Source organism: Dermochelys coriacea, chromosome 4 (assembly GCF_009764565.3).
Source record: "Dermochelys coriacea isolate rDerCor1 chromosome 4, rDerCor1.pri.v4, whole genome shotgun sequence".
NCBI lineage: Eukaryota > Metazoa > Chordata > Testudines > Dermochelyidae > Dermochelys > Dermochelys coriacea.
The window spans coordinates 1,081,765-1,091,102 of record NC_050071.1 but is presented as its reverse complement, the minus strand read 5'-3'; the positions used below and the strand labels follow the sequence as shown (position 1 = coordinate 1,091,102).

Sequence of the window (9,338 nt, the reverse complement as noted above, 5' to 3'; positions counted from 1 at the left end):
AAAGTTGAGGCCTCGTTAAAACCCAGACCATGGGTCCTTAGGATTCTTCCACGCAGTGAGTGTACCAACCCGTCTTTATGAGATGCAACCTGTTTCCCCATTGCATGTCAGTCCCATTCTGTGGGTCAGGGACCCACGCCTTCCTCCCCTTTTGGCTGCCTTTCTAGAGGAGACCTAACTCTGCTGCTGCTGCCATGGCCTGGCTGATTAGCAGTCTGACTCATCATTGGAAAAGAGACCTCAGACAGCCAAGTGGGACTGCAAGAGAGCTCCCCTCTCAGCACTGCTTCTCAGAGAACCTGCTCCAGAGCTGATCAAAGTCTGTTTGATGGATAATGGAACAAGAAATGGAATAACTTATTTGATCTATTTTATCCCCAGTATTCAACCTTCTCTCTTAAGGATGTGGTCAGCAGCAGTTATGTCTCTGGCCGGAAGCTTGGTGCTCACACGCGCTGTGAGATTATTTCTGTTTATACCCTCTTACTCGTTCATGAATTCAACATTTCCCAGCATCACCTCCAACATTTGCACTCATTTCAAACCTCTCCTTATTTATTGATGGCCAGGCACTTTCCAAACATTCTCTGCTCCAAGGAGCTCACAATCTAATCTTTAAATCCTAGGATGATTTCCCAGAGGAATATGGGCATGTCAAGGTTCCTTCCCCACTCTGAACTCTAGGGTACAGATGTGGGGACCTGCATGAAAACCTCCTAAGCTTACTTTTACCAGCTTAAGTTAAAACTTCCCCAAGGTACAAACTATTTGCCCTTGGACTTCCACGGCCACCACCAAAGTCTGGGTTTACTGGGAAAACGTTGTTTGGAAACATCTTTCCCCCAAAAATCCTCACCAAAACCCTGCACCCCCCTGCCTGGGGAAGGCTTGATAAAAATCCTCACCAATTTGCATAGGTGACCACAGACCCAAACCCTTGGATCTTAAGAACAATGAAAAAAGCATTCAATTTCTTACAAGAAGAATTTTAATATAAGAAAATGTAAAATGAATCACCTCTGTAAAATCAGGATGGTAAATACCTTACAGGGTAATTAGATTCAACACATAGAGAATCCCTCTAGGCAAAACCTTAAATTACAAGAAAGACACAAAGACAAGAATATCCATTCTATTCAGCACAGTCTATTTTCTCAGCCATTTAAAGAAATCATTATCTAGCTAGATTACTAACTAAATTCTAAGACTCGATTCCTGTTCTGTCCCCAGCAAAAGCATCACACAGACAGACAGACCCTTTGTTTCTCCCTCCCTCCAGCTTTGAAAGTATCTTGTCTCCTCATTGGTCATTTTGGTCAGGTGCCAGCGAGGTTATCCTAGCTTCTTAACCCTTTACAGGTGCAAGGATTTTTCCTCTGGCCAGGAGGGATTTTAAAGGTGTTTACCCTTCCCTTTATATTTATGACAGGGCTCATTAAAGCAGGAGACTGAGTCAGAGAACCGAGTGACTTCTTGTAGCTGACCTTCCGTGTGGGGGTGAGGTGAGTGCCAGGAGCCCAGTCTGGCTGTCGGACTGTGAGCCAGCCAAAGCATGGCTGGAGTTATTTTCAGTTGCTTATTTAATTTGGCAGGCCTGCTGGAAGCAATGGTGGTTACTCCATAACTCCTGATAACACCAGTGTGGGCTTATCTTGCAGTATCAGAGTACATACCTCATGCCTCTCCGCCCTAAGGGCCAAATTCTGAAATCAGATGCTTGCATGTGGCTCCTATTATTTGCAAGAGGGAGACACATGAGCACTTCCAATGGGGGAATTTTGCCTTAACTGATTACATCGGAAGGTTATTTCACTAACCAGAAGGCAGAAGCAGCCCCCTCTCAATAGGAGCTGAACTTCTAAATACATACCGCTCCCAGAGGCCCCACACTAGGATCTTTATTATCTATCATATTTATTAATCACCAACCTGGTGTTAACAAAGAGATCCCTTTTAGAAGATATGCAAATAGCTCTGCAATTTTCTCCCAGTGACTCAGCACTCCTATTAGAAGCTCACTAATAAGACACCCAACCCACTAAAATGCCCTGTGAATAATTAGCAACTTCATGTCTCTGTATTTTAATAATGTACTGGAGGAAATGGTCTTTGGCTAATACACATTCCATCTTGCCAAGGCTAGATGTGAGTTTCAGACCTTTGGGTACAACTGTACTCAAAAGAGGCAAAGTTAAATATTCTCAATAGAAAGAATTTGAATAAAGCAAATGAAATTCTCTGAGCACTGGGGATTTTTGGACTGACACAAATGTAAAATATGGATATCCTGTCAAGACTTATTAAAATGTCTAGAGATTCCCTTGCAACATTTCCTGTCTAACCTACCAGGGTAGGAGTCTAGCTGGGTGATCAGAAGGTGGGTGGTGTTCATCTAAGCATCTAACCGCTCCAATATTTACTGAAGCTTATTTACACTATCCGAAGCACTCGACTCTACAGAACTGTGCTGGAGATCTCTGGAGAGCAGGGATGAGATTCTGGGCTCTGTCTCTAAAAGATGTAGCACAGAACTCACAGGTTCCAAAGGGAAAGGTGGCTTGAAACCACCCGGGCACTCTCCACAGCATGGGTTGCTCCAGGAGCTGGACAGACCTGTGACGTAATGCAGACAGGACCTGCATAAGCTATGGCAGCCTCTGCAGGCTGCCCTACATGCCACATCTTTGCCTCAAGTCCAGCCCTGCCCCAAGCTCATTCATCATGCCAGGGTTTGTGAGGGGAGTCCTCATAGAATGACTTTATGATGCCTGCACTGAGGAAATCCTCCCCCCAGCCACATTAGGGTTGGTAGGGGGGATCCACAAAGCTACCTAGGCACCCCCCACTACAATCCATAAAACTCCTACCCAGCCCTAGTGGTTTCTAAACTCACTCAGCACCCAGGTTTTCAAAACGCCGTAAGCACTGAAATGTCTGCCTCTGGGCATGCATGCTGCTGCCTCTCTGCAGGTGTCTGGTTGTCCCTCTCCCACCTAAAAGCCCCAGAGCAATTCGCAAGCCTGGGGAAATAGGCATTCAGCTGCCTAGCTCGCCCAATTCCGTAGGATTTCCGAGGAATGGAAAACTTGTCTTATGAAAGGAGACTTAAGGAGCTGGGCTTGTTTAGCCTAACTAAAAGAAGGTTGAGGGGAGATATGATTGCTCTCTATAAATATATCAGAGGGATAAATATAGGAGAGGGAGAGGAATTATTTAAGCTCAGCACCAATGTGGACACAAGAACAAATGGGTATAAACTGGCCACCAGGAAGTTTAGACTTGAAATCAGACGAAGGTTTTTAACCATCAGAGGAGTGAAGTTTTGGAATAACCTTCCAAGGGAAGCAGTGGGGGCAAAAGATCTATCTGGTTTTAAGATTCTACTCGATAAGTTTATGGAGGAGATGGTATGATGGGATAATGGGATTTTGGTAAGTAATTGATCTTTAAATATTCAGGGTAAATAGGCCAAATCCCCTGAGATGGGATATTAGATGGATGGGATCTGATTTACTATAGAAAACTCTTTCCTGGGTATCTGGCTGGTGAATCTTGCCCATGTGCTCAGGGTTTGGCTGATTGCCATGTTTGGGGTCGGGAGGGAGTTTTCCTCCAGGGCAGATTGGAGAGGCCCTGGAGGTTTTTTTGCCTTCCTCTGTAGCATGGGGCATGGTTGACTGGAGGGAGGCTTCTCTGCTCCTTGAAGTTTTGAACCATGATTTGAGGACTTCAATAGCTCAGACATGGGTGAGGTTTTTCATAGGAGTGGTGGGTGACATTCTGTGGCCTGCGCTGTGCAGGAGGTCGGACTAGATGATCAGAGTGGTCCCTTCTGACCTTAGTATCTATGAATCTAGGTGTGCTTACAGGGCACCCATTGGACTGGGCCCTGAGCAGCAGCTGACAAGTGCCCAGTGGGTAGAGCACCCAGCTAGGATATGGATGACCCAGGCCCAATTCCCTCCTCCCCGGAAGAGGGACGAAAGGATTTGAACAAGGTTCCCAATCCCACCTCCCAGGAGGGTGTTCTCACTATAGGGCTGTGGGATACTTTGCTGTAGGGGCTCCTGCACTCTCTCCTCGCTCACACTCATCAGCTGGTGACTAATGTCCCGTTAACTGTCCCTGCCAGACCAATGAAAGGTGCAAGGGAGGCATTGGGTCCTCTTAGAACTGCCAGGATGGGCACAGCCAGTGACAGAACCTGAGAAGAGTTTTGTGTCCTGCAACCAAGATTCTGCAGAAAATAAAAGCAATGAGACTGGAGCATGCTGCATGGCCTAAAGAGTACTAGGCACTTACAAAGGAAATGGTGAGCATCAGAATGGGGTATCTAGCACCCCGAGTACCCAGCAGAGGCCCTGGCTCTGTGATTGATTCCCTGGGGGAGTTAGGACACATCTATACAGAAACACACTGGAAAGTTAATCATACAACAGCTGAGGAGCCTCTTAGAAGGAAGACATGGATAGTGAGCGATTAGCTGTTGTGACCTGCTCAGATTGTGCCATGTTTGTCTTTCTCCCAGAGGACAGAAATGACTTTGTCTGTATAAGTGCAAGCTGGTCTGCATATTGGAAGAGAAGGTTAGAGGACTAGAGAACCAGGTATCAACCCTGCGTTGCATCAGAGAATATGAAGATTTTCTGGATAGAAGTCAGTGTTTGGTTCTGGAAGCAAAACATGCTGAAGAATCAGAGGGTGCGGTGCAGAATGGGGAAGAGTATTGGCAGCAGGTGACCTTCAGAAGAAGAAAGAGGAGAACCCATGTACCCCCAATGCAGATAGAGGTGTAAAACCGTTTTGAGGTTCTCGCCACAGATACTACTGCAGAGAAGGATTTGGAAGAGCCCTCTGAGGGAAGGTATCAGAAGGAGACCCCCATCGGCCAGAAAGCAGGCGATGCATGGTCCTAAGGATGGGGGTTTGATCACCACTCCTAGGAGGAGGAGACAGGAGGTGGTGGTCAGGGACTCCCTCCTAAGGGGGATGGAGTCATCCATCTGCCGACCAGACCGGGAGACTTGAGAAGTGTGCTGCTTGCCTGGAGCTAGAATCCAGGATGTGACGGAATGTCTGCTGACACAGATCAAGACCTCGGACCACTATCCCTTCCTGCTTCTCCACGTGGGCACCAATGATACTGCCAAGAATGACCTTGAGCAGATCACTGCAGACTACATAGCTCTGGGAAGAAGGATAAAGGAGTTTGAGGCACAAGTCATGTTCTCATCCATCCTCCCTGTTGAGGGAAAAGGCCCAGGTAGGGACTGTCAAATTGTGGAGGTGTATGTGTGTGCTTACACAGGCAGTGTCGGAGAGAGGGTTTTGGATTTTTCGGCCATGGGATGTTGTTCCGGGAAGAAGGATTGCTAGGAAGAGATGGTATCCACCTAACGAAGAGAGAGAAGAGCATCTTCGCAGACAGGCTTGCTAACCTAGTGAGGAGTGCTTTAAACTAGGTTCGCTGGGGGATGGTTACCTAAGCCCACAGGTAAGTGGGGGAGTGGGATAATGGGAGGAAACACAAGGAGGAGGGTACAAGACGGGAAGCCTCCTGATTCATACCGAGAAAGCAGAGCAATCACCTAGTTATCTTAGGTGCATGTATACGAATGCAAGAAGCCTGGGAAACAAGCAGGAAGACTTGGAAGTCCTGGCACAGTCAAGAAACTATGATGTGATTGGAAAAACAGAGACTTGGTGGGGTAACTCACATGACTGGAGTGCTGTCATGGATGGGTATAAATTGTTCCGGAAGGACAGGCGAGGGAGACAAGGTGCAGGAGTTGCATTGTATGTAAGAGAGTGGTATGATTGCTCAAAGCTCCAGTTTGAAACTGGAGAAAAGACAGTTAAGAGTCTTTGGGTTAAGTTTTGAGGCTAGAGCAACAAGGGTGATGTCGTGGTGGGCGTGTGCTATAAACCACCAGATCAGAAGGATGAGGTAGACGAGGCTTTCTTCAGACAACTAACTGAAGTCTCCAGATCATAGGCCCTGGTTCTAATGGGGGACTTCAATCACCCTGACATCTGCTGGGAGAGCAATACAATACCTCACAGACAATCCAGGAAGTTTTTGGAGAGTGTTGGGGACAACTTCCTGGTACAAGTGCAGGAGTAACCGATTAGAGGCCGTGCTCCTCTTGACCTGCTGCTCACAACCAGGGAAGAATTGGTCGGGGAAATAAAAGTGGGTGGCAACCTAGGCAGCAGAGACCATGAGATGGTTGAGTTCAGGATCCTGACAAAAGGAAGAAAGGACAGCAGCAGAATACAGACCCTGGACTTGAGAAAAGCAGACTTTGACTCCCTCAGGGAACTGACAGGCAGGATCCCCTAGGAGGCTAATATGAGAGGGAAAAGGAGTCCAGGAGAGCTGGCTGTGTTTTAAAGAAGCCTTATTGAGGGTGCAGGAACAAGCCATCCCAAAGAGCAGAAAGAATAGCAAATATGGCAGGGAACCAGCTTCGCTTAACAGTGAAATCTTTGGTGAGCTCAAACTCAAAAAGAGGAGGTTACTCACCTGTGCAGTAACTGACATTCGTCGAGATGGGTGTCCCTATGGGTGCTCCGCTGTAGGTGTTGGTGTGCCCCTGCGCCATTGTTCGGAATGTGCCTGTATCGGCCGCGCATACACGGAGCCTGCCTCATATCCCAGTCTTGTCTTAATAGTGTACATGCGCGGCTGAACTCCTCAGTTCTTTCTCTACAACGGAGGCCACCCCAACTCCAAAGTAGAGAGAAGGAGAGTGGGGAGTGGAGCAGCCACAGGGACACTCACCTCAAAGAACGTCAGTTACTGCACAGATGAGTAACCTCCTCTTCTTCTTCGAGAGGTGTCCCTGTGGGTGCTCCACTGTAGGTGACTGAAAACCAGTCTCTCTCAAGGAGGTAGGGACTTTGGATCTGGAAGGAATGCAGTAGATAGAACAGCTCTGCCCACATGTGTATCGCTGATGGGTCCCTGTGTAAGAGCATACTGTTTTGCAATCGTATTTTCAAAAGCCCACTGAGGCCGCCATGGATCTGGTGGAGTGAGTCCTGATAAAGGTAGGAGTAGTCACATTCTGTAGTTGATAACAGACAAATGCAACTCGAGATCCATTTGGAAAGTCTGTGGTTAGAGATAAATGAGCCCTTGGAGCGTTCCGCAATGGGGACAAATAGCTTGTCAGAACACCTACAAGTTTTAGTCCTGGAGAAGGACAAAGCTCTGTGCACGTCCAAAGTGTGCATTGTAGATTCAAAGGAATTTGCATGTGGTTTTGGAAAAGGTAGGGAGATGGATAGGCTCATTGACATGGAAAAATGAGTGAACCTTCGGAGAATTTCGGGGAGTAAGCATAGGGTGACTTTTCCTTAAAAATACGGTGCATGGCGGATCTGCCATGAGTGCTGCAATTTCTCCTGTGTGTCTCACACAGGCAATCACTACCAGAAACACAAGTTTCATAGAGAGATGTAGGAGGGAACATGTGGCTAATGGTTCAAATGGTTTTGGGTTAGGCATGTTAAGACTAAGGGGAGGTTCCAAGATGGATTAGACAGTTTGATGTCTGGGTATAGGTTTGGGGTCCCTTAAGGAATTGTTTAGTAATGGGATAAGCAAAGATAGTCCTATCATCAATGGCATCATAGAACATTGTAATTGCGGGCAAGTGGAGTTTGATGGGACTCAGAGAGAGTTCAGAGAATTTAATCTCTAATAGATAGACGAGGATTAGTAGGAGAGGCACGGAAAAAAAGGAGTGGTGTTTGTGACAGCCCACCAGTGTGTAAATCTTGTCCAGTTACAAAGGCAGGTGGTGCATGTAGAAAATGGGATGTTCTGCAGAATGGGGACCCGTAGCAAAGGTTGTGAAGCAATGTCCACCAGTGGAGGGAGTCCTAGAATCTGGGAGGTATGTATGAAAGTTTGTTCAGACCATGGACATTTGGTCTGTAGACAGTGGAATCCAGCTTTGGAAATACCTCATAAAGAGGCGAGTGTTCCTGACTACAAAAGTGCAAAAAGCCATGTGACCTCGGAGTCGTAGGCAAGCTCATGCAGCCACTTGTGGACTGTTGCACAGCTTGGGAATGAAACGGTTGATAGTGTTAAAAAGGTGGAGTGGGAGAGATGCTATTCTTTTGTGTGAGTCGAAATGTGCTGCTATGAACTCCAGTTGTTGGGTGGGAGTGAGTGAAGATTTTCTTTGTTCATTCGCAGACCAAGAGCGTGGAAACATTGGACTGTCCATTGTGTGGACTGAATGGCTTCTTGGAAGGTCCTGGCTTTGAAAGGCAGTTGTCGAGGTAAGTAAAAATTATGATTCTCTGCCTTCTGAGATGAGCTGTTATAACTGAGGAGTTTGGAAGAGACATGAGGTGCAGTTGAGAGACTGAAAGGTAGGACCCTGTACTGGTAGTGTTGTGAGCACAGAACGAAGCGAATAAAACATCTATGGGCTGGGTGTATGGTCACAGGAACATAAGCATCCTGCAGGTCAAGGGCTGAAAACCCAATCTCCCCGCTCCAGTGCTGGAATTATGGTTGCAAGAGTCACCATTTTTTTTTAAAAAAATATTTATGTAATGAATGTATTGAGACATCTGAGATTGAGAATAGGTCGCCATTCCCCAGTTTTCTTTTGTGTTAAAAAGTAATGGGAGTAAAACCCTTTTTCTCTGTGGTGTTTAGGTGCTGGTTGTATTGCTTCTAATTGGAGGAGGTGATGCACCTCTTGGTAGAGCAGTTGTTTGTGAGAGAGGTCCCTGAAAAGGGATGTGGCGGGGGGGAATGGGCACTGAATTAGGGATGATGTTTTCTATACCGTCAGTCACATCTTCAAATTTGCTTATTAGTGGGAGGGGGTTGACATGGAGCCGATGACTGGTGTGGCGATGTTGACATCTTGGTCACGGACGTTGTTGTTCATACGGTCTATGACTTTGTTGAGTATACACTGGGTAGCATGGATGTTGATAAGGTTGGTATCTATATTGTCTCCTCCTATTTGCAGGGATTTGGATACCGAGAGACCGTAATGTCGCTCTCGACTCCTTCATGGAGTGAAGCACATCGCTGGTGTTACTGGCAAATAGTTTTTCACCATAAAAAGGGAGATCTTCTATGGTATTCTGAACCTCGCAAGGAAAAGAAGATGATGAAAGCCATGAAGTTTGATGCACCATGACTGCTGTAACAGTGGATCTCGCAGTTGTCTTAGCAACATCAAGTGCAGCTTGTAGTGCGGTACGGGAGATGATTTGTCAGTCAGAGACTATGGTTTTAAACTGATGGTGGTTTTTTTTCCCCCCTCTGGAATGTCATCAATAAAGTCCTTGAGTTTCTC

The 9,338-nt window shown here is 46.6% G+C and overlaps 1 long non-coding RNA gene across 1 annotated transcript; it reads left to right on the top strand.

The window, feature by feature from the left end:
- The first annotated feature begins 8,022 nt into the window (after window positions 1-8,022).
- LOC122459814 lies at window positions 8,023-9,338 on the top strand. The gene is made up of 2 exons (XR_006280756.1): window positions 8,023-8,298; window positions 9,006-9,338. It is a non-coding gene; the product is annotated as an uncharacterized LOC122459814 (long non-coding RNA).